General features: G+C 45.7%; 1 long non-coding RNA gene across 2 annotated transcripts; it reads right to left on the bottom strand.

Annotated features, from left to right (window-relative positions):
- Positions 1–266: 266 nt before the first annotated feature.
- LOC140071157 (uncharacterized) lies at positions 267–24,719 on the bottom strand. Of its 2 annotated transcripts, none has more exons than XR_011849072.1 (4): positions 24,437–24,719; positions 3,840–3,884; positions 1,374–1,487; positions 267–1,214 (listed from the first exon to the last, which is right to left on the bottom strand). It is a non-coding gene; the product is annotated as an uncharacterized lncRNA (long non-coding RNA). The 2 variants fall into 2 exon arrangements; XR_011849073.1 differs by having other exon boundaries at positions 267–1,168; positions 24,437–24,717.
- Positions 24,720–24,954: the final 235 nt, after the last annotated feature.

Consider the following 24,954-nt stretch of genomic DNA (forward strand, 5'->3'; position numbering starts at 1 on the left):
TCCGGGAGGAAGAGTTCACCTTCGAGAAGGTGAGAACATGAGCTCAGATCTTTCCCGCTTCTTACACATATGTACATGTACACGTCTTCTTATGTTACATGTCATATTATACTGTCATCATAACAAGACGTCTATCACATGGGGGGGGGGGGGGGTCACACATGGGGGAGAGATGGGAACAAGCCATTACCTACTGTACACAAGACCAGAGACCCCTGAACATCAGTGTCTTATGTTATCATCATTTCCAAATATTTCTAGAGATTTATCTAAAGTTGAATTATTAGAAACTCACTAATAATTTATGATTTTTATATTTAATATTCTTATAACAGGCGAGAGCTATTGGACTGCGGATCCTTGAGAGCTATGTAAGTCCTTCCAGCAAACCCCCAGAACATACAACATAATATAATCCTCATATCATCACATGAATGTCTATAGCTGCTATTCCCAATGCTAGAAGGTGACACATTCACTTCACTGCCTGTTCTCCACCGAGGACAATGTGATACAATTATACAATGTACATCCAGTTACATATATAGCGCTCACATGTTCTGTAGCGCTGCACACAGAGACAACACTTACATTTACTTCTCTGTTCCTGTAATGGAAGAGAAATCCAGAAATGTCATCATAGATGTGACTGTATCACAATGTAAAGACAGTGAGAACATACAAACTATGGAGATGCTGGACTTGGATGGATCAGATCCAGGATTCCTTATAATTAATACAATGTTTTCTCTTTACTTCTCCAAGGATGAAGACTCCAATGAAGATTCCCAGGACGGGGTAAGAGACTTATAAAATATAGACAGAAATCTCACACACAATTCTCAGATTATTCCATCAAACTGACCATTTTCTGATCTATTGCAGCCGATCTACATGAAGCTTGATGATGGCGTGAGGATCCTGGATGAGGAGTCAGCGATGGACACATCTGCAGAGGAGACTTCAGAAGAGCCTGGAGCTGAGACTTCAGAAGTACCTGAAGAAGATCCTGCAGAGGAGACTTCAGAAGTACCTGAAGAAGATCCTGCAGAGGAGACTTCAGAAGAGCCTGAAGCTGAGACTTCAGAAGTACCTGAAGAAGATCCTGCAGAGGAGGCAGCAGCAGAGGAGGAAGAGGAAACATCCTGCTGCACCGGGTCCTGCATCCCTGTAAGAAGGTTCATGGACAGAGTACGGGCCAGGATCTCTAGGCTCTTTAGGTAAGTTAAGGTACAGTAAGTATAACTTAGGACCAGTCATATTAAAACACATAAAAAAATTATAGTTAGCATTTAGAATATATTAGGGGGTCTTATTGCTTTGTTTAAAATTTCTGGGGAGCACATAAGAGTAAGACATTCAGCAAAATTCACCTTCATACATTCCTCCATTCCAGTGCTGTCAGTCCAGGCCTCTTCAGCTATTACAGGTAATTCATGAGCAGTCATGTGGCATCACTTCCGGTGCGATGGAGACCAGAATCAGCACTGAAATAGAGGAATAGTAATGATAATCTTTATTCACATAGCTCCATGCAGGGCTGGCTCCAGGTATAAGTAGGCCCCTGGGAAGAGAGCCCCCGCGAGCCCCTTTACTGTACTGTACCGCCCAAGTTTTGCAGCAGAGAAAGTGCCCCAAGGCAATATTATTCTATTCAACTGAATCCCTGGACACCTCTCTCGCCTCTAGTGGGCCCTCCACACAGCTCTGGGCCCCGGAACTTGCCCGGGTATGCTGGCATTGGCCCCAACATATTCTGTAGCGCTTAACAAATCTTATAGTGTGAAGATGAGTTGCGTTATTTTTGTCCTACCTATTATAGGTCTCACTGCTCCCCCGAAATTTTGTATGAAGACCTTGTTAAGGTTAAGTTCACACAGTGTTATTTTTTATACACAGGAAAAACTCCCTCCATATACACAGATATATACTGGCAGACAGAGAAATACATTTTGCCTCTGTCTGCACATTATATACATTGTATACTGTGCAGCGAACAGGATGGAAAGACGCCACAAGCTATGTTTTTCCATCCTGCTCCCTCCTGCTGAGCGACACTTCAGTGGAAGCCATTAAAATCTATAGGGGGGGGGGGGGGCGGATGCAGCATTATGCGTCCTCCCTGCCTTCACTGAACATGCGCACAGGGAGGACCACAGTAACATCACTAGTTAAACTTCCTGAAAATCGGTAGCAGCCTATCACTGGCTTCTGTCGATATTCATGCTCCCCCTTCTCCCCCCCCCGCATTCAGGGAGGAGGAGGAGGGACCAGAGGACGGATCATACAGTATTGGCATATATGGAGTCCTCCCTATATATCCTTACAATGTATGGCAAAAACACTATGTGAACCCAAACTAACTTTAAGATTGATATAGAATTTTAATTTTTCTGGCCTCCAAAACTATGTATGGTACGGGGCCACATTAATATGTGACGTCATCACAGCAAAGCTTTGTTTGAGCTTTTATTGATACTAACATTGTTTTGAGGCTTGAAAAATGGTCAAATTTTAAATAGAAAGTAATATAGATACTTTAGAATTAGAAGCATAATCTAAAAGTGATAGGAATAATTTATCAATTATATCTAGTATAAGGTAGTGATACAATATTATATATATGACAGTGTCGTGGGGCAATATATAAGAAGTAGATACAACCAGTAAGTATAGTAATAGAGTTAAATAGAAGAAAAATTATTTAAAAAGTTAGAATAGGTGTAGGAAATAGATATAAATATCACTGGTATAAGATTAATAAGAACAATATGAAAAGAATAATATAGGTATAGTGATAAAAAGAATTAAAGGGATTTTCCCATTGCAGCAAATTAAAGTTATTGTTTGTTTTATAAAAAGTTATACAATTTTCCAATATTCTTTTTCCATCAATTACTGAAGGTTTTCTAGATCTCTGCTTGCTGTCATTGTATAGAAAGCTTCTATGCTTACTCCCAAAAATCTGACCATGGTCACCCAGGTGCACGGCTCGTTATAACACACGGCTCTGATTACTCTCTGTGACACTAACGAGCCGTGCACCTGTGTGACCATGGTCAGATTTCTGTCCACTGACAGCAAGTAGAGATCTAGAAAACCTTTAGTAATAGTGATAAAGTATATTGGAAAAGTATATTGGAAAATTGTAGAACTTTTCATAATATAAACAATAACATTAATTTGCTGAAATGGGAAAACCCCCTTTGGTTATTATGAAGATACTTAGTATATTAGATATAGTAGTATGTAATAGTGATAGTATTATAGAAAATGTTATGACTCAAAAGACTAATATAGATTATAGTAATAGTAAGACTAATATAGTAGTAAGACTATAATATATAACTATTATATAGAATATAATATAGTTATATGTATAGAAGAAAAAAAATAAAACCCCTAAAGTTAAGTAAATTATAGTTTAAATGGGTTTTCTGGGCTATGGATAACATATATATACAAAACAAAGGTCTTCAGTATCAGATTGGTGCAGCACCCAGCAACCCCACAGATCAGCCTTAGGCCCCATTCACACAAGCCGTGGGGGGCATGTATATCCGGCCACAGGTATCCGGTCACACGTGTGACACCAAACCATACACAGGGAAAAGATAGAGCATAGAGCTCTACCATTCCCCATGTTTGCCTCCGTGCGGCGCTATTTACTATGGAGAGGGAAGAGGTGAGCAGCGTAATCCCCCCTCCTCTCCAACGCGCTGACGTGTGCGCTGACGTGTGCTCGCCCAGGTTCACATGATGAGTTTTCATTGTGTTTTCAAATACAGTTCAAACACGTCAGGAAACACTAATGATCAACACTTATCGTTGCTACTTACCCAACACTTAAGACTTTGGTGACGAGTTTTTTCCACTGTGCGCCACTGTTTCAAAACACAAAGCAAACACATCATGTAACCCCCAAGAATAGAAAGGCCTCATATTATCATAATATTCAGCCCTAATATACAGAACCCCCAATTACATTATATACATCTTCCATATACAGCTCCCAGTTTAATTAAAATCCTGCCCCTATATACAGAAAACACCCATATTGAAGTAAATATGGCCTCTTATATACAGATTCCCCCAAGTTTCATTTTATAGAGCCCCCCCCCCCAGATTTAGATTCCCCCCAGTACAAATATATGCAGCTCCCCATACACAGATTTTCCACATTTCCATTATATACAAATCACATACACAGACTCCTCCAGTTCTATTATATACAGACCCCATACACAGACCCCTCCAGTTCCATTATATACAGCTCCCCATACACAGACCCACCTCTAGCTCCATTATATACAGACCCTATACACAGACCCACCCATTACATTATATACAGCTCCCCATACATAGACCTCCCAGTTCCATTATTTACAGCTGTGTAAACATTATAGATATTATAGTGTTAGAAGCATAAAATAAAAGTGATATGAATAATTAATGAATCACATATACTATAAGCTAGTAATAGGATATAAAATGTATGACACAGTGGGGGACATTTACTTACCCGGTCCTGTCGCGATCCAGCGGCGCGTTCTCCGTCGAGGATTCGGGTCTTCTTCACTATGGTAGTGCGCCCGATGTCCACCAGGTGTCGCTCCTGCGCTGAAGTCCGCTGAAGTTCACTTTCCTATTCCTGGTGCAGTTAAGCGCGTGTCAAGCGACACATTTTTATTTTAAATTCCATGGCTTTTCCAAATCCATCGGGTCTTCCGACAGCCACGCCCCCCCCCCCCATTTTGCGTTCAGCAAAATCCCGCGGCAATTCAGGGAAAGACTTCGCAAATCGGAAAAATACGGGAAACCCGACGAAAATGCGCGAATCGGACCCTTAGTAAATGACCCCCAGTGTGTTAGGGGCAAGATATCGGATAAAACCTAAATAAGCAGTAGATACAACTAGTAAGTATAGTAGTATAGTCAAATAGAAGAAAAATGTGTGAAAAAATTGGAAATAGATGTAGGAAATATATATATGACTGGTATAACAGATATTTAGTTAAGATAAATAAGCTATAAGAATAATATAGATATAGTAATATGATAAAAGTTAAGTTATTATGAAGTAGATATAAAGTGTAGTAGAAAAAGTAGTATGTAATAGTCATAGAAAGTATTATAGAAAATGTTAGGAACAAAACATATAAGAATAATATAGATCATAGTGATAAGTATAGAAGAAAAAAAATAAAAACCCTAAAGTTAAGTAAATTGTAGTTCAAATGGGTTTTCTGGGCTATGGATAACATATATATGAAATATGGATCCTCAATATCAGATTGGGGCAGCACCCAGCACCCCCACATATCAGCTGTACTCAGCCGCTGATAGACAGAGAATGGGAAATCATAGGATCAGTCATCAATATTTTTAGCTCAGAAAACTCTTTTAAAGGGAACCTGTCAGCAGTGATAGTGTGTATGATAAGAATAATATAGAGAGAGATATAAGGTAGATAAGAGTTATATAAGAATTATATAGTTATAGAAGAATAAGTTAGATATAAGATAACGCACTGTATAAGGTCGGCTGCACACATTGTTGGTTTATCCACATCCTGACTGGATTTTAGGACTGAGCACATTGCAGAGGAGGTGACTTTGTGCATCATACGCATATGTGATGCAGGGAGTCCCATCCCCTGGACTGTGCTACATCCTGAAATCCATCCAATGTATAGTCCGTTTTTCATAGAGCGTCCACGTGTGCAGCCGGCCTGAGTGTGACAGGGCCCCATCCAGCGCTATCACTGCAGGGAACCAGGGAGCAGCCGATCGCCAGTTCTTGGGGTCAGGAAGGAATTTTTTCCCCCTCACATGGGGGTTATTTTCGCCTTCCTCTGGTTCACACCTTTTTATGCAGTAAATCCTATAAATTACACTGGATGGTTCAAATTAAAACCAAAAAAATATATTATAGCAATAAAAACTAATTGTAATTTATTCATTGTGTCTGTGTCTTCCTTACTGTGTGGTGTCCTTTATTATAAACCCCCGGACCCCTCTGCTGATAAATGACTGCACTCATCAATAAAATCATAAAAATCATAAAGATGTAAGGTATCAAAATGCTGCACTTACCAAAATGCCCAATATATCAAAATATAAGAATTATCCCATGCTGCCGGGCTGTCATGAAAAACAAAACATCCAAATTGCCGAATTGCTGTTTTTTGGGGTTTTTTTTCCCCATTTTGCCACAGATAAAAATTTGAACCAAAAATCGTTGCAGTGAAAACATCAGCTCATTCCACAAAAACTCCGTACACTAAGGTATAAAAATGTTATGGGTGTCAAAAATGGCAATACAGCATAAAAACATTTACAAAAGGTTATTTTCAAAGTACATTTGGTATTTCTGTGACCATACCTACCCACAGAATAAATGGGAAGTGTCATTTGGACCGCACAGTTATAGCCACAAAAACCAAACTTGTAAGAAAAAGTGTTGCAAATACGTTTTCCCTGTCAATTTCAAAGTAATTGGAATTTTTTTCAAGGTTTTCGCTGCACAGCAAAGAATATCTGGTGCCGTTACAATTGGTGCAATTTGTTTCATACGTATCTGAAGGTGAGTATATATGCAAAATACACAGGTCATGTGACCATACAAATCCCACCCTACAAGGTTGTGAACATCAATAATGTGTTGCATATGTCTCATCATATAAACAAATATACATATATATATATATATATACAGTGTAAGGATACAAGAGAATAATATAATAAAACATTTGTCTTATAAAGTGCCAGATGCAGTAAGATCATATATTGTGCATAGGTTGTAAACATGATAGCAATATAAAGTGTCAAAGTGTTTAAAAATCCACCGAGCATGGTGGATAGACGTACCCCTATGTGTTCTTAATCCTCCGGTAGCTACTCCGTTTGTAGGGAAGTGTGCATAGATCCCAGCATGTTACTGGTACGCATATCTGGAACGCAAGCTGGAGGTACCTGGCTGCCCCTGCGTCATTAGGTACAGAGGTGCCAGTCCCTTCTCATGGAGACAAATAAACAGCCGCCGAGACACAGAGGGGCTCATTTACTAAGGGTCCGTCGGACAAATTTTCATCTGGTCTCCCAACGTTTCTGTTTTGCGTCGCATTGCCCTGGGATTTTGGCGCACACGATGGGATTTTTAGCGCATCGGTGCCGGCTTGAACGAGACACAGATCGGGGGGCGGGCCATCGGACAACCCGACGGATTCGGACAACGTGCAGGATTTAACATTTAGAATTGTGTCGCAAGACACTTACATGCAGCGGGAAGAAGCAGGTGAACTCCGGCGGACCTCGGCACAGAAGCTATGGATGCAGGAATTCGGGCACACGATCTTAGTGAATTGCGGCAGACCCGAATCCTCATCGGACAACGCATCGCGGGATCGCGTCAGGACCAGGTAAGTAAATCTGCCCCAAAGTGTCCGTGACAAAGTGTCGCACGATCATAGGATTACAGCCAGAAGAATGAATGAAGCTTGTATGAATACTAGAAATGGCGCACTAGTCCGCTTAGTCAATACAAATAGATCATTGTACAAAGTCACCCATAATTCAGAGCGCTAAAATAAATAAATAGCAAGGGGGTCTGGGATGCCCCAATGTATGGAGCCCCAACATTGTGACCTCACATTAGCATATAAATATCCTTCCAGGAGGTAGACTCTGTGAAAGACAGCAGACAGAGTTTGTGGCCAATGCATAATATAAGGACGGCTGAATGTATAAAAGTATGGCACATTTATATACACACATTAAATAAACTGTGAGTAATAAGGAGGAAAAACACGGAGGTCGTCCACGTAGGATCAATTTCTATATAAATATTTAATCTGAAAAGGATAAGAAAATATATGTCAATATATATATGTACAAGTACACTTAATGGGGGTCATTTACTAAGGGCCCGATTTGCGTTTTCCTGACGTGTTACCCGAATATTTCCGATTTTGCCGATTTCCCCGGGATTTTGGCGCACGCGATCGGATTGTGGTGCATCGGCGCTGGCATGCACACGATGGAAATCGGGGGCGTGGCCGAATGAAAACCCGACGGATTCGGAAAAACCGCCGCATTTAAAAAAAGAAAAGTGTCGCGGAGCTTGCACTTACCTTCACTTGGAATAGGCCGGTGAACTTGAGTGCGTTCCGATGCTCTTCAGCACAGCAGCGCCACCTGGTGGACGTCGGAGGAACTGCCTTAATGAATCCCGGCAGGGCCCGCATCCACCGCAGAGAACGCGCCGCTGGATCGCGAATGGACCGGGTAAGTAAATCTGCCCCAATGTGTCAATTCACATATACGACTGTATCCTAAAGGAATCACAAAACCCCCCTAGTGAGTCTCCAACCTCTACCCCTATTATAATACATTCAATTTATAGTCAACATTGAGACCATTCCGTTTTAGAGTATTAAGTGTGAATATCCATTTTAGTTCACGTTTTTTCAGCGGGCGTTTCTCTGTATGTCGTGCATCATTGAAGTGTTTAGAAAGGGGCAAATCTCTACGTCCTGATCGTATAGTGTAGTGTTGGTTTTTACCATGTATCTGCATATGTTGCACCTACTCCTACCACAACAATAACTGCCTTTGTGTGTTAGCCAGGATTTGTTCACACTTTGTGACAAAAAACAATTTGGCGACAATATGTTGCCCAGAGTGGAGGCTCGTGTGGAAACAAAGGTGACGCCTTTGTTAAAGGGCACCTACCACCCCGATTCTACCTATAAAGGTAGAAGGGGTGGTAGGTGGATGGATGGGACGTGAGGATAGCCCTTTTTTGGGCTAATCCTCACATCCCGGGTGTCTTTTAGAAAACTTTATTGCATGTATATGCTAATTTTTTTATGCGGCTACTGGGTCGTGGAGTAGCCGGTCATGAGGCTACCAGTCGCGGCTCCAGGGCCTTCGGCTGCGGCTCCAGGGCCTGAACTACTGCGTATGCGCAGTAGCCGGGGGACTCGGACGAGGGCACGCAGCTACCAGGAGAAGATTACCTGGTAGGCGGAGGAACGTGGCTACTGGGGCGTGGAGTAGCCGCGACTAGTAGCCTCATGTCCGGCTACTCCACGCCCCAGTAGCCGCATAAAAAAAAATTTGCATATACATGTAATAAAGTTTTCTAAAAGACACTCCCGGGACGTGAAGATTAGCCCAAAAAAGGGCTATCCTCACTTCCCATCCATCCACCTACCACCCCTTCTACCTTTATAGGTAGAATCGGGGTGGTAGGTTCCCTTTAAGGTAAACCTAGCTGATAGATCAAATCCTGTCATTTCTACTTGTCCTATTTTCCTAAAAGCAGTATAACAGTGACTACATTCTAAGATGGCGCCGACATTGTGGATCATAACCAAAACATCGAGGCTAAAGGAATGTGGGCGTGATGTGATAATGACATCAATGTGCAACAGCAGCAGTTCTCCAATCAAGAGACTACATGAGCTGGGAATTCTCTGCTCCCTTCTGCTTCTTTCCTAATTTCTATATAGATTTGTGGATCCAAATAAAGCTTGTGCAGTGCAGATTTGCCCCTGGCAATGATAGCATGAGTGAGACCTAAATCAGCTGTTGTCTGAATTATTCCTTACGAAGTGCACACATGCTTATTGATTAGAAACACGGAGCCAACTGTGGGAGATTTGGCCCAGTAGAGACCGTGGTAGCGGGGTGCTGGGATGCAGTTCACGACAGTGACACCAAAGTACAGTCCAAAACAGGTCTCGCCTGCGTTTATTTCTGCAGGAACAAAATAAAACAGCCTTCACATTCAGGCATAAAAAACAAAATAATATCCTACCCGTCAGGGTGCTAACTATACAATGGTTCTCTGACTCACCACTAACAAAACACTTTCGCTGTTTCAGGCACAGAGGTCAAGGCTGCGTGCTCTCCAGCCTCCTTCCAGAGAGACAACACTTACCGCCCATCCACAGTTAACCCCTTCAGTGTCTCACATACCCTCCCCCTCTGTTTGACCCTGTGGGGGCGAACACTTTTGGCCATCAGACAGTGGGTACGATACAGGGCATCGGCATTCCCATGCAGCTTTCCTGCTCGATGTTCCACCGTGAATTTGAAATTCTGCAACATTAGGAACCACCTTGTGACCCTGGCGTTCCTCTCTTTAGCCTGACTCATCCAGGTGAGGGGAGAGTGATCGGTCACTAGTGTAAACTGTCGCCCTAGCAAGTAATAACTCAGGGATTTCAGAGCCCATTTTATCGCTAAGCACTCCCTCTCAACTATACTATAGTTCTTCTCAGGGGGTGTGAGCTTGCGGCTCAGGAATGTCATGGGATGTTCCTCACCCTCCACTACTTGGGACAGGACAGCCCCTAATCCCACGTCAGAAGCGTCAGTCTGCACAATAAAGGTCTTGGTGAAGTTAGGGGTGATCAGTACCGGTCCCTCGCACAAAACCGTCTTAAGTCGCTGAAACGCCCCCTCAGCCTCTTCACTCCACTTTACCATCACCGCCCTGCTACCCTTGGTCAGGTCAGTCAGGGGTGCCGCTATGGTAGCAAAATCGGGGATAAATCGGCGATAATAGCCCACTATGCCTAGGAAAGCCCTCACTGCTGGATCGCCTCCACTTTATTTACTTGGGGTTTGATGACACCTCGCCCAATACGGTACCCCAGGTAACGGGCCTCTTCCAGACCCAGTGCACATTTTTGGGGGTTCGCTGTTAACCCTGCTGCCCTCAGGGAGTCTACCACTGCTTGCACCTTGGCCAGGTGACTCTCCCAATCGTTACTATAAACTATGATGTCATCCAGGTAGACTGAGGCATATCTCCGGTGAGGTTTTAGCACGAGAACCATTAACCTCTGGAATGTGGCGGGAGCCCCATGTAGCCCAAAGGGGAGTACCACGTACTGAAAAAGCCCATCAGGAGTAACAAAAGCGGTCTTCTCTTTGGCCTTGTCAGTAAGGGGTACCTGCCAATACCCTTTCGTCAGGTCAAGGGTGGAGAAGAACCTAGCCTGTCCAAGTCGTTCTATCAACTCGTCAACCCTGGGCATGGGATAAGAATCAAATTTGGACACCTCGTTCAACTTCCTAAAGTCATTGCAGAACCGTAGGGAACCATCAGGTTTGGGAATCAACACAATAGGACTCGACCAGTCACTTTTAGACTCCTCGATAACCCCCAGGTCTAACATCTGCCGGACTTCTACGGATATGGCAAGCCGGCGCGCTTCAGGGACCCGGTAGGGTTTTTGGTGTACCCGGTAGGGTTTTTGGTGTACCCGGATGTGGGGTTCGGTTATGATGTCATGCTTGATGACTGAAGTACGGCCCGGTAACTTAGAGAACACATCCACGTTTCGGAGCACAAACTCCTTCGCTTCCTGAATCTGGGCCCTGGAGAGGGACTCCGAGATCCGTACTTCAGGCACCTTGGCATCGGGTACACCTACCTCCGGTGTCCCCTTCTTGGGGACAGACGCTTTTTCTACTCCCACGGCCATCAGGGACTCTCTTTCCCTCCATGGCTTTAGGAGGTTCACGTGGTATATCTGTTCGGGTTTCCTCCTCCCCGGCTGAGATACCTTGTAGTTTACCTCCCCCACTTTCTCCATGACCTCATATGGTCCTTGCCATTTTGCCAAGAACTTGCTCTCAACGGTGGGCACCAGAACTAGCACTCTGTCGCCTGGGTTAAAGGTCCTGAGTCTGGCTGACCTATTGTAGACCCTAGACTGGGCCTCTTGTGCCCTTGTCATGTGCTCCTTTACAAGGGGCATTACCGCCGCTATGCGGTCCTGCATAAGGGAGACGTGTTCTATCACACTACGGTGGGGGGTCCTCTCCTGTTCCCAGGTCTCCTTGGCTACATCCAAAAGCCCACGTGGGGAACGGCCATATAACAGCTCAAAGGGTGAGAAACCCGTGGAGGACTGGGGAACTTCACGTATGGCAAACATCAAATAGGGCAACAAACAATCCCAGTCCTTCCCATCTTTGCTGACCACCCTCTTTAGCATCCCCTTCAAGGTCTTGTTAAACCTCTCGACCAGGCCATCTGTCTGAGGATGATACACAGAGGTGCGGAGCTGTTTAACCTGGAGTAATTTACACATCTCCTTCATTACTCTAGACATGAATGGGGTTCCCTGGTCAGTCAAGATTTCCTTGGGGAGGCCTGTACGGGAGAATACCTGGAACAGCTCCCTAGCAATGTTTTTGGAGGAGGTGTTCCTTAACGGGATTGCCTCCGGGTACCGCGTAGCATAGTCCAGGATAACCAGGATGTACTGGTGCCCCCTTGTAGACTTGACTATGGGGCCAACCAAATCCATTGCAACCCGTTCAAACGGTACCTCTATGATTGGTAACGGTACCAGAGGACTCCTAAAGAGGGACACCGGGGCAGTAAGTTGGCACTCAGGGCAGGAGCTACAATACCGGCTTACCTCCTCCCACACCCCGGGCCAGAAAAATCTCTGCAGGATCCTCTCTCGGGTCTTCTCAGCACCTAAGTGCCCTCCCAGCACCTGTTTATGTGCCAAATCTAGCACCAGCCTACGGTGAGATTGGGGTACTACAAGTTGCTCAACCTCCTCACCCCGTATCTGGTCAACCCTGTACAACAGTTCCCCAACAATCACCATTCGGGGGTATATTTTGTCAGCCCCTGGTATTTGGAGTACCCCATTTATCACTTTAACATTCTCCCGTGCTTTAAACAAGGTAGGGTCCTGTAGCTGTGCAGCCCCAAAATTTTCACGGGAAATCTCAAGGTCCGGCAGGTCGGCTACCTCCTCGTGGCCCTCGACCTCACCAGCTAGGACCTCTAGGGGAGAGAGTTCATCACATGGGGTCACCCCTACTGCTGGTGTGGGTACATCGGCCTCAAAGGGTTCAGGGGCCAAGGCCGGACATACCTGATGTCCATTATCTGCAACAGCACCTGGAGTGGGTCTTCGTCTCCAGAGGTCCCAAAACACCGGTAAGTCTCTGCCGATAATAGCCTCATGAAACAGGGTCCCCACCACCCCCACTTCATGGGTAATAGTACCACAAGGTGTATGTAGGTTGATGACAGCAGTGGGATATTCGCGAGTGTCCCCATGTATACACAACACTCCCACTTTCCACCCACTATATAGTCCAGGATCAACCAAAGTTCCCCGCACCAGGGTGACCAGACTCCCTGAGTCTAGCAAGGCTTCCACTGTGTGACCCCCGATTGTGACCATACACACTTGGGGTTCTGCATCCGTGACCGACTCGGCTGCCAGAACCGGCCGGGCAAACAGTGACACTCGCCGGGTCTGGTTGCAGTCCATTGGCTCCACTGACAGGGGACAGTTGGCAGCAATATGGCCCATTTCATGGCATCGCCAGCACTGGATACGGCTATGACCTCTGTCCCGAGCCTCACTGGGTTTCTGGGTATCCACGCCCCCCAATGAACCCCCTCCCAACCTGACCTGTCTCCCCTTTTCCGCAGTAGTAGTCTTGCCAGATGGTTTGGTGACCTTGTCACTGGCACTGCTTCGTGTGGGAGAGGTAAGTAGAAGATCCTCCGTAGCCCGATATCTCTCTACTAGGGACACGAGTTCCTCAGCATTTGTGGGACCGGCCTGTCCAACCCATCGCTGGAGCCGAGAGGGCAGAGAACGGGTGAACTTGTCAAGAACCACTCTCTCTACCATCTGTGCTGGGGTGCAGTCCTCTGGTTGTAGCCACTTCCGGACTAGATGGATCAGGTCATGCATTTGGGAGCGTGGGGGTAGTTTTTCTGAGTAAGCCCACTGGTGGACCCGGCTGGAACGAACTTGAATTGTGACCCCAAGACGAGCCAGAACCTCCGCCTTTAGCTGGGGGTACTCACGGGCCTCCGTTTCACTCAGGTCGTAGTAAGCCTTCTGCGCTTCGCCCGTCAGGAACGGTGCCAGGACATCTGCCCACTGCTCAGCTGGCAACTCCTCTCGCTCAGCTACTCGCTCGAACACAGTGAGATACGCCTCCACGTCGTCGGTCGCCGTCATTTTTTGTAAAGCCTTTTGTACTGCAGCCCGTACGGAACGCTGGACAACCGGGTAACCTTGCAAACCAGTATGGGACCCCTCAGTAGTCATCGCTTGCGGTGCTGCCATAATGCCGGAAAACTTTTCCATCATCAGCTGGAACATGGCTCGGGACTCTTCCTGCTGCTGGCGGGTCCTCTCCACCTGCAGCTGGAACATGGCTTGCTGCTGGCGGGACCTCTCCTCCTGCTGCTGGAACATGGCTTGCTGCTGGCGGGACCTCTCCTCCTGCTGCTGGAGCATGGCTTGCTGCAGCTGCCGATTAGCCTGGGACTCTTCCTGCTGCTGCTGCCGATTAGCCCTGGACTCCTCTTGCAGGTATTTAATAAAGTCCTCCATCTTGGCTTTATCCTGCAATTTGCCTGCTGCTTTCACCCAGGCCATGCAATGTTGCAGGATGTAGCGAGCCTTTCAGGTGTGTGTCTTTTGAACTGCCCGCAATCCGAAGCACCATATGTGGAAGATTTGGCCCAGTAGAGACCGTGGTAGCGGGGTGCTGGGATGCAGTTCACGACAGTGACACCAAAGTACAGTCCAAAACAGGTCTCGCCTGCGTTTATTTCAGCAGGAACAAAATAAAACAGCCTTCACATTCAGGCATAAAAAACAAAATAATATCCTACCCGTCAGGGTGCTAACTATACAATGGTTCTCTGACTCACCACTAACAAAACACTTTCGCTGTTTCAGGCACAGAGGTCAGGGCTGTGTGCTCTCCAGCCTCCTTCCAGAGAGAACACTTTCGGCTCTGCTGAGCGGCTTTATGCGGGCTGATTGGGCTGTTCCCACCACCTGTGTCCAAGGTGCTGGACAACACAACCTCAGCACTCACATAATAGCGAAACCTAGGGAAATATACCGCCCATCCACAGTTAACCCCTTCAGTGTCTCACACAACGCACACTAAAAGAGGATATCTTATATCCTACCCCAACACCTTCACTTAGAATATCTCTCAGGATGTCTTTATGTTGTAATATAGGTAAGTATTTTCTGACAATCGCGGTGATCTCTTGGTATTGGTTACAGAATTTGGTACTAAAATATGGTCTATTGGAGTATTTAGAAGCCACATTGGGTCTGTCCAATAAGAGATCAGTGCGTGATTGAGAATCTACGATTCTTTTGGCCCGGTTACAGATGGAATTATTGTAACCCCTGGCCCGGAAGCGGGATTTCAGGTCATCACAACTAGTGTGAAAAGCTTCAATAGTGGAAGAAGCTCTTTTGGCACGGATCTATTCCCTTATGGGGAGATTTCTAACTGCATGGCTGGGATGGCAACTATCAGCGCAAAAGTTTGGTGGTAACTTTATTCTGTGAGGTGTCACCTGAAAGTGCGATGTCAAGGAATAAAATGGACTCCTCCTGATGTGAATGTGAGGTTAAAGTCGTTATTTATGTAGGATATGCATGTAGGAGATAAAATCGACAATGGGGGTCATTTACTAAGGGCCCGATTCGCGGTTTCCCGACGTGTTACCCGAATATTTCCGATTTGCGCCGATTGTACCTGAATTGCCCCGGGATTGTGGCGCATGCGATCGGATTGTGGCGCATCGGCGCCGGCATGCGTGCGACGGAAATCGGGGGGCGTGGCCGAACGAAAACCCGACGTATTCGGAAAAACCGCCGCATTTAAAAACCGAAAAAGTGTCGCTTGGGGAGCGCTTACCTTCACCTGGTCCGAGGTGGTGCATTCCGGCGCGATGAGATGACTTTCAGCACAGCAGCGCCACCTGGTGGACGGCGGAGGAACTACCTTCTTAAATCCCGGCCGGACCCGAATCCAGAGCAGAGAACGCGCCGCTGGATCGCGAATGGGCCGGGTAAGTAAATTTGCCCCAATGTCTCCCGGTGTCCAGACCACACTAGGAGACAGTCGTTGATGTATCTACCGTACCATATTATGAAAGGAGCAAAGGGATTTGAGGCGTTAAACAAAGATTTTTCCTCCCATAGGGCCATATACAAATTGGCAAGTGAAGGGGAAAAACACAATCCCGTTGGGCAACCAACACGTTGTAAATAGAAAACATTGTCAAATGTAAAAAAATGATTGGTGAGCAGAAACATGAGGACCAACACAATGGGGCAGATTTACTTACCCGGCCCATTCGCGATCCAGCAGCGTGTTCTCTGTGGTGGATTCGGGTCCGGCCGAGATTCACTAAGGCAGTTCCTCCGCCGTCCACCAGGTGGCGCTGCTGCGCTGAAGAGCATTGGAACGCACTGGAGTTCACCTAGGCCGGCTGAGTGAAGGTAAGTGCCAGCTCCGCGACACATTTTCGTTTTCGTTCGACCACGCCCCCCGGTTTCCGTCGCGCGCATGCCGGCGCCGATGCGCCACACTGCGATCGCGTACGCCAAAATCCCGGGGCAATACAGGTAAAATCGGCGCAAATCGGAAATATTCGGGTAACACATCGGGAAAATCGGGCCCTTAGTAAATGACCCCCAATGTATTCCCGCAGGGGAGGTGCATAAGTACTGTAATGCTGTAAATGGTGAGCCACCACCTGCACGCTGGTCCATGTGAAATGGATGTGCACAGGGCTGTGACATCACACAACAGCCAGGTATAGTCAGAGGACCATGTAAAATTTAGCATAGCTGAGAGTACAGATTTGCTGTCCCTGATGTATCCAGATAAACGAGTGACAAGGGGTTGAAGGAGTCCATCGAGCCAGGAAGTGAGCACGCACTAGTTTTTGCTTGTTTACATTATCGGATTTTTCTCCGCTACTAGTGCTTGCTGCTCCCCTGTTATCCACTGCTCTTTTTTCTATTTTTAACCCCTTAAGGACGCAGCCATTTTACAGCTTAAGGCTCAGTCCCATTTTTTGGGTTCTGACATGCGTCGTTTTATATGGTTATAACTTTTGAACACTGTTACTTATCAAAACGATTCTGAGATTGTTTTTTACCCACATGTTGTACTTCATTTTAGTGGTAAATTTTGGCTGATAAGTTTTGCGTTTATTTACAAAAAAAAAGAAAATATGATGAATTTTCTGAAAAATTTGCCATTTTTGAAATTTGAAATCATTGCGTTTTCAGGCAGATAGATGTACCACCTAAATAAATTGCTGAATAACATTTCCCATGTGTCTACTTTACATTTTCACCATTTTTGAAATGTCTGGATAATATATTTTGATGTCACGCGGCTTACAAATCGAATAGCGCTTTTCCGGATTTTCAGAATTGACTATTTTGGGGATAAATACAGTTTTGAATGAAAATTTACATATTTAGCATCAAAACCCCCCATATAACCAACCCAATTTCAAATCTGCACCCCTGAAGCTATCAGAAACAGATTTTACGAAGATTGTTAACCCCTTGAGATCTTCATAGTAATTACATCAAAATGGAGGCGAAATTTAGAATAGTCAAATTGTGCCGGTTATACGTTCATTTAGCCCTAAAATTTACACATTTCCAAAAGATAAAAATACAAAACCCACCATACAATTTGTTCTACAATTTCTCCCGAGTGCAGAGACCCCCCACATGTGGCCGTGACTTGTTTTATGGGCACACAGTGAGGCGCAGAAGGGAAGGAGTGCCCTGCAGCTGCCAGGATTTTACTTTCCTCATTGGCCTCTTTTGAAGGCTGTAAAATTTTCGCTTTTCCGTTATTTGGGCCATGTGATGGCATTTTTTTTGCGGGATGAGATGCTTTTTCCAATGTTACCATTTTGGGGTTGGTATCACCTATTGTTGAAAATTTAGGAACTTCTTTTTGAGAGCAGGAGTAGAAAAGCATCAATTCTCTACTGGTGTTTTTACTTTTTTTTTTTGTGGTGTTCACCGTATAGACTAATAATCATATTATCTTCATTCTATGGGTCGATACGATAACGGGGATACCAGACACGAATATATTTTCTTGCGTTTTACTAAATTTGTAAAATAAAACCCTATTGTGGGGAAAAATCTATCATTTTTGTATTGCCATCTTCCAAGTGGCATAACTTTGTTACGTTTTTGGCTACGGAGCTGGTTGATGGCTTGTTTTTTGCGGGACACGTTGTACTAGTACCCTGTTTCCCTGAAAATAAGACAGTGTCTTATATAAATTTTTGCTCCTAAAGAGGCACTAGGTCTTATTTTCAGGGGATGTCTTATTTTTCCATGTACAAGAATTTCTATTTATCGATGAACAAAAAATCTACTTATCTAACATCCTTATGATATCTCCAAATCTGAATTTCATGCTGTATTTCTTGTGACTCCTTTTCTATTAGAATCATTGGCCCCAGTCTCTCATGTTCTCGCACTTTCCATAAATGACCCTTCTTATCCTGGGAGCTGCTGGGATCACATTTGCAACACAACAGTCAGTGATATAATTGCATGAATTCTTCCCCATGTCACAACCTTCTGCAGCATCTAAAAGATTTACTAATACTAGTGTATGGCAAGAGGAAGGAGGTGGGGGTTGCTGCACTGGCGGCCTCTGGGTCTTATTTTCAGGGGAGGCCTTGTATTTCTAAGCCTGAACAAAATTGTACTAGGTCTTGCTTTCGGGTGATGTCTTATTTTAGGGGAAACAGGGTATCATTCTAGAGTACATATGTTTTTTTGATGGGATTGAATAGGTAAAAATCATAATTTTTGGAGGGTTTATAACAGTTTTCTTTTACGGCGTTCATCGTGCGGGTTCAATAATTATTTATTTTTATTCTACGGGTTGTTACGGACGCGGTGATACTATATATGTGGGGTTTGTGTTATGATTTAGACTTTTTTTTTTAGTTATATATCTCTTTATATGTTTTGGGGCTTTTGGGCATTTTTGGTGATTTATTACTTTATTTTTTTATTGAATAATTTTTTTTTTACTTTTTCACTTTTTCCACCATGGGAAATGAGCAAGCAATCATCTGATTGCTTGTTCATAATAATACCCTGCAATACTTATGTATTGCAGGGCATTATCAGTGTCAGCCTATGCACTTGCATAGGGTGGCACTATGCCAGTAAGATGACGTCACAGACTCCATCTTACCAGCAGTTCCTGCAGGTAACACTGGGGTCCAGATCGGACCCCAGTGATACCGTAGCAATGATCGGTGCCCCCCGAAAATGATTCGGGGGGGCGATCGTGGGGGAAAGACACCCCAGATGCATGTTAGATGCCGCGGTCGCGATGACCGCGGCATTTAACGGGTTAATCACCCGCGGCATTTAACGGGTTAATCACCCGCGAGACAACTCCGATCGCGGGTGTTACACTGGGGTGCCGGCTATCAGTCACAGCCGGCACCCCGTGTTTCCCGATGCCGGTTCGGCTGAGCGCTAAGTCACTGAGCTCAGCGTCCGATATATCGGACGCTGAGCGTTAAGAGGTTAAATACGTATCTGTATACTGAATGTGTTTTTCTTGTCAGTTTTTCTACTCAATAATATCATACCGTGTTTCCCCGAAAGTAAGACAGTGTGTCTTACATTCTTTTTACCCCCAAAAGTCCCACTATGTCTTACTTTCGGGGTATGTCTTATATTGGAAAAAAAATGTAAATTTTTGTTTTAACCATAAAATTAACATTTATTAACAGGCTGAACAGTATGGTATTCACCACCAAACAGTTTTATAAAAGCAAGTGCCAAAAATTATACAGTGTAATGGGTGGTTATACAGTGTGAGGGGGGGGGGGGCATTATACAGTGTGGGAGGTTATACAGTGTAAGGGGGGGCATTATACAGTGTGGGAGGTTATACAGTGTAAGGGTGGCCATTATACAGTGTGGGAGGTTATACATTGTGAGTAGGGGCATTATACAGTGTGGGTGGTTATACAGTGTGAGGGGGGGGGCATTATACAGTGTGGGAGGTTATACAGTGTAAGGGGGGGGCATTATACAGTGTGGGAGGTTATACAGTGTAAGGGGGGGCATTATACAGTGTGGGAGGTTATACAGTGTATGGGGGGGCATTATACAGTGTGGGAGGTTATACAGTGTAGGGGGGGCATTATACAGTGTGGGAGGTTATACAGTGTAAGGGGGGGCATTATACAGTGTGGGAGGTTATACAGTGTATGGGGGGGCATTATACAGTGTGGGAGGTTATATAGTGTAAGGGGGGGCATTATACAGTGTGGGAGGTTATACAGTGTAGGGGGGGCATTATACAGTGTGGGAGGTTATACAGTGTAAGGGGGGGCATTATACAGTGTGGGAGGTTATACAGTGTAAGGGGGGGCATTATACAGTGTGGGAGGTTATACAGTGTAAGGGGGGGCATTATACAGTGTGGGAGGTTATACAGTGTAAGGGGGGGCATTATACAGTGTGGGAGGTTATACAGTGTAAGGGGGGGCATTATACAGTGTGGGAGGTTATACAGTGTAAGGGGGGGCATTATACAGTGTGGGAGGTTATACAGTGTAAGGGGGGGGGGCATTATACAGTGTGGGAGGTTATACAGTGTAAGGGGGGGCATTATACAGTGTGGGAGGTTATACAGTGTAAGGGGGGGGGCATTATACAGTATGGGAGGTTATACAGTGTAGGGGGGAGGCATTATACAGTGTGGGAGGTTATACAGTGTAAGGGGGGGCATTATACAGTGTGGGAGGTTATACAGTGTAGGGGGGGCATTATACAGTGTGGGAGGTTATACAGTGTAAGGGGGGGCATTATACAGTGTGGGAGGTTATACAGTGTAAGGGGGGCATTATACAGTGTGGGAGGTTATACAGTGTAGGGGGGGCATTATACAGTGTGGGAGGTTATACAGTGTAAGGGGGGGCATTATACAGTGTGGGAGGTTATACAGTGTAAGGGTGGCCATTATACAGTGTGGGAGGTTATACAGTGTAAGGGGGGGCATTATATAGTGTGGGAGGTTATATAGTGTAGGGGGGGCATTATACAGTGTGGGAGGTTATACAGTGTAAGGGGGGGCATTATACAGTGTGGGAGGTTATACAGTGTAAGGGGGGGCATTATACAGTGTGGGAGGTTATACAGTGTAAGGGGGGGGCATTATACAGTGTGGGAGGTTATACATTGTGAGTAGGGGCATTATACAGTTTGGGAGGTTATACAGTGTAAGGGGGGGGGCATTATACAGTGTGGGAGGTTATACAGTGTAAGGGGGGGGCATTATACAGTGTGGGAGGTTATACAGTGTAAGGGGGGGGCATTATACAGTGCAGGGAGGTTATACAGTGTAAGGGGGGGCATTATACAGTGTGGGAGGTTATACAGTGTAAGGGGGGGCATTATACAGTGTGGGAGGTTATACAGTGTAAGGGGGGGCATTATACAGTGTGGGAGGTTATACAGTGTAAGGGGGGGCATTATACAGTGTGGGAGGTTATACAGTGTAAGGGGGGGCATTATACAGTGTGGGAGGTTATACAGTGTAAGGGGGGGCATTATACAGTGTGGGAGGTTATACAGTGTAAGGGGGGGCATTATACAGTGTGGGAGGTTATACAGTGTAAGGGGGGGGCATTATACAGTGTGGGAGGTTATACAGTGTAAGGGGGGGCATTATACAGTGTGGGAGGTTATACAGTGTAGGGGGGGCATTATACAGTGTGGGAGGTTATACAGTGTAAGGGGGGGCATTATACAGTGTGGGAGGTTATACAGTGTAGGGGGGGCATTATACAGTGTGGGAGGTTATACATTGTGACTAGGGGCATTATACAGTGTGGGAGGTTATACATTGTGACTAGGGGCATTATACAGTGTGGGAGGTTATACAGTGTAAGGGGGGGGGCATTATACAGTGTGGGAGGTTATACAGTGTAAGGGGGCATTATACAGTGTGGGAGTTTATACAGTGTAAGGGGGGGGCATTATACAGTGTGGGAGGTTATACAGTGTAAGGGGGGGCATTATACAGTGTGGGAGGTTATACAGTGTAAGGGGGGGCATTATACAGTGTGGGAGGTTATACAGTGTAAGGGGGGGCATTATACAGTGTGAGAGGTTATACAGTGTAAGGGGGGGCATTATACAGTGTGGGAGGTTATACAGTGTAAGGGGGGGCATTATACAGTGTGGGAGGTTATACAGTGTAAGGGGGGGCATTATACAGTGTGAGAGGTTATACAGTGTAAGGGGGGGCATTATACAGTGTGGGAGGTTATACAGTGTAAGGGGGGGCATTATACAGTGTGGGAGGTTATACAGTGTAAGGGGGGGCATTATACAGTGTGGGAGGTTATACAGTGTAAGGGGGGGGGGCATTATACAGTGTGGGAGGTTATACAGTGTAGGGGGGGGCATTATACAGTGTGGGAGGTTATACAGTGTAAGGGGGGGCATTATACAGTGTGGGAGGTTATACAGTGTAAGGGGGAGCATTATACAGTGTGGGAGGTTATACAGTGTAAGGGGGGGCATTATACAGTGTGGGAGGTTATACAGTGTAAGGTGGGGGCATTATACAGTGTGGGAGGTTATACAGTGTAAGGGGGGGCATTATACAGTGTGGGAGGTTATACAGTGTAAGGGGGGGCATTATACAGTGTGGGAGGTTACACAGTGTAGGGGGGGGCATTATACAGTGTGGGAGGTTATACAGTGTAAGGGGGGGGGCATTATACAGTGTGGGAGGTTATACAGTGTAAGGGGGGGCATTATACAGTGTGGGAGGTTATACAGTGTAAGGGGGGGCATTATACAGTGTGGGAGGTTATACAGTGTAAGGGGGTCATTATACAGTGTGGGAGGTTATACAGTGTAGGGGGGGAATTATACAGTGTGGGAGGTTATACAGTGTAAGGGGGGGCATTATACAGTGTGGGAGGTTATACAGTGTAAGGGGGGGCATTATACAGTGTGGGAGGTTATACAGTGTAAGGGGGGGCATTATACAGTGTGGGAGGTTATACAGTGTAAGGGTGGCCATTATACAGTGTGGGAGGTTATACAGTGTAAGGGGGGGCATTATATAGTGTGGGAGGTTATATAGTGTAGGGGGGGCATTATACAGTGTGGGAGGTTATACAGTGTAAGGGGGGGCATTATACAGTGTGGGAGGTTATACAGTGTAAGGGGGGGCATTATACAGTGTGGGAGGTTATACAGTGTAAGGGGGGGCATTATACAGTGTGGGAGGTTATACAGTGTATGGGGGGGCATTATACAGTGTGGGAGGTTATACAGTGTAAGGGGGGGGGCATTATACAGTGTGGGAGGTTATACAGTGTAAGGGGGGGGGCATTATACAGTGTGGGAGGTTATACAGTGTAAGGGGGGGCATTATACAGTGTGGGAGGTTATACAGTGTAAGGGGGGGGGGGCATTATACAGTGTGGGAGGTTATACAGTGTAGGGGGGGTTATTATACAGTGTGGGAGGTTATACAGTGTAGGGGGGGTTATTATACAGTGTGGGAGGTTATACAGTGTAAGGGGGGGCATTATACAGTGTGGGAGGTTATACAGTGTAAGGGGGGGCATTATACAGTGTGGGAGGTTATACAGTGTAAGGGGGAGCATTATACAGTGTGGGAGGTTATACAGTGTAAGGGGGGGCATTATACAGTGTGGGAGGTTATACAGTGTGGGAGGTTATACAGTGTAGGGGGGGCATTATACAGTGTGGGAGGTTATACAGTGTAGGGGGGGCATTATACAGTGTGGGAGGTTATACAGTGTAAGGGGGGGCATTATACAGTGTGAGAGGTTATACAGTGTAAGGGGGGGCATTATACAGTGTGGGAGGTTATACAGTGTAAGGGGGGGGCATTATACAGTGTGGGAGGTTATACAGTGTAAGGGGGAGCATTATACAGTGTGGGAGGTTATACAGTGTAAGGGGGGGCATTATACAGTGTGGGAGGTTATACAGTGTAAGGGGGGGCATTATACAGTGTGGGAGGTTATACAGTGTAAGGGGGGGCATTATACAGTGTGGGAGGTTATACAGTGTAGGGGGGGCATTATACAGTGTGGGAGGTTATACAGTGTAAGGGGGGGGCATTATACAGTGTGGGAGGTTATACAGTGTAAGGGGGAGCATTATACAGTGTGGGAGGTTATACAGTGTAAGGGGGGGCATTATACAGTGTGGGAGGTTATACAGTGTAGGGGGGGGCATTATACAGTGTGGGAGGTTATACAGTGTAAGGGGGGGGCATTATACAGTGTGGGAGGTTATACATTGTGAGTAGGGGCATTATACAGTGTGGGAGTTTATACAGTGTAAGGGGGGAGGCATTATACAGTTCAGGGGGGGGGGGGGGATGGTTGTTTTAACACAAACCATAGAACTGTGCAAGCAAACACACTGACACACACTACATTCATACATTATACATTTAAATAGGCATGCACACAGTGTTCACATATAGATCAGACATCACACCTACATACACACTACACATAACATACATACTTTTCAGTGTCACTGACTGCAGGGCTGAGTAGAGGCTGGTCCAGGCTGACATGTGCTCCCCTGCTCCCCCCCCCTCCAGGTCCGACTGATGTAGCAGAGTTTAGCAGCTACACAGGAGGGGGAGGAGCTGCTCCAGTAACACAGAAGGCAGCACAGAGCAGGAAGCTTCTCCCTCGGCTCCATGCTGCAGACTCCACACTGTGCAGCCCTGTCTCCTCTCTCCTCATGTGATCGGAGCCTGCACGGAGTAGCTGAGCTCTGGTCACATAATCTTCTATCTGGCAGGAGCTACAGCAGTGACATAAAGAGGCTGCAGCACCCCGGCTCCCCTCAGCTCTAACTATGTCTTACTTTCGGGGTACGTCTTACATTAGCCTACCCCACTAAAACACCCACTATGTCTTACTATCGGGGAAACACGGTAGGAATTTTCCCCATACGCAGGAAAGCATTTTGGATTATTTCTTTTTTCATTATTACTATTTCCTAACATATTGGAACTCAAGGAAGTTCACCGG

This window comes from Engystomops pustulosus, chromosome 7 (genome assembly GCF_040894005.1).
Source record: "Engystomops pustulosus chromosome 7, aEngPut4.maternal, whole genome shotgun sequence".
Classification (NCBI taxonomy): Eukaryota; Metazoa; Chordata; class Amphibia; order Anura; family Leptodactylidae; genus Engystomops; species Engystomops pustulosus.